The following is a 1,467-nucleotide window of genomic DNA, read 5'->3' on the forward strand; positions in this document are numbered from 1 at the left end:
GCAGTCCTCTGTGCAATTCAATGGGTTACCTTCTGAAGATCCTCACACCCATTTGTCCAATTTTCTGGAGTTGTGTGGAAACTTCACATATAATGGGGTGAGTGACGATGCAATTAAGCTGAGGCTTTTCCCATTTTCTCTGAGGGACAGAGCCAAAAGTTGGCTAAACTCGCTGCAGCCAAATTCTATCGTCACCTAGCAAGATCTAGCTCAGAAATTTTTGTCTAAATTCTTCCCTCCGTCCAAAGCTGCTAAATTGAGGGGAGAGATCAATAACTTTTGCCAGAATGACGGAGAGTCACTGTATGAAGCTTGAGAACGGTTTATGGAACTCCTGAGAAGATGTCCTCTTCATGGCATTGAACAGTGGATGCTAGTACAGAATATCTACAATGGTTTATGTACTACAACCAGAACCATTATTGATGCTGCAACAGGTGGCACTTTTATGAGCAAGAGTGCAACTGGTGCTTATAAGCTGCTAGAGGACATGGCCACAAACAATCATCAGTGGTCTGAGGAAAGATCATCAGGAGTTCGAAAGGTAGCTGGGGTGCATGAGCTGGATGCAATCACTGCTCTAACAGCTCAAGTAGCCTCTTTGACAAAGCAGTTACAACAGAGCAGTGTATCTGCTAATGCAGTTCAGATGGCAGTGAGGTGTGAAATGTGTGGTGGTGCTCATTCTGTCGATCAGGGCCCTATCTGTATGAATAATAACACCCCAATGGATCATGCTCAAGTTCAAGCGGTGGGAAACTTTCAAAGGCCACTCAATAACCCATTCTCTAATACTTACAATCCTGGGTGGCGAAATCATCCCAATTTTTCGTGGAAGAATAATCAAGGCCTACAACCTCAGTTTCAGGGCCAATTTCAGAATAACATGCCTTAGCCACCTATGCATCAAGCTTCGTCATCACAACAGCCCCGGCCTCAACAATCAATGCCTCAACCTGAGAGGCCTAATGAATTGCAAGCTGCCTTGTTGACTCTCACTAATACTCAGACTCAATTAATGACTGAGACCAGATCCTCTATTCGAAACCTTGAGACACAAGTTGGGCAGTTGGCCAATATGCTCAATAACAGACCCTAGGGAAATTTGCCCAGTAATACTAAAGTCAACCCCAAGGGGCAAGTTCAGGCAATTACTCTTAGGAAAGGGAAGAAAACTGAGCAGCCTAGACCTCCACAGGCAGTGGTTCAGAATAAAGAGATGGGTGCACAGTCTGATTCAGAAAGGGTTACTGAGGACCACCAGCAGTCAGAAAAGAGTCCGCCAGTTGTTATTGAGCAGCCAGTTCGAGTTCCATACCCTCAGAGGCTTAGAAAGACTACACTTGATAAACAGTTTTCTAAGTTTCTTGAGGTGTTTAAAAAGCTGCACATAACCATTCCTTTTGCTGAGGCCTTGGAGCAGATGCCCAGCTATGTTAAATTCATGAAGGAGATTCTATCAAAGAA

At 44.4% G+C, this 1,467-nt stretch overlaps 1 non-coding gene across 1 annotated transcript; it reads right to left on the minus strand.

Annotated features, from left to right (window-relative positions):
• Nucleotides 1-253: 253 nt before the first annotated feature.
• On the minus strand, nucleotides 254-360 carry LOC133787666 (small nucleolar RNA R71). Its single transcript, XR_009872672.1, has one exon. It is a non-coding gene; the product is annotated as a small nucleolar RNA R71 (small nucleolar RNA).
• Between the last annotated feature and the right edge of the window lie 1,107 nt (nucleotides 361-1,467).

This window comes from Humulus lupulus, chromosome 6 (genome assembly GCF_963169125.1).
Source record: "Humulus lupulus chromosome 6, drHumLupu1.1, whole genome shotgun sequence".
Lineage (NCBI taxonomy): Eukaryota > Viridiplantae > Streptophyta > Magnoliopsida > Rosales > Cannabaceae > Humulus > Humulus lupulus.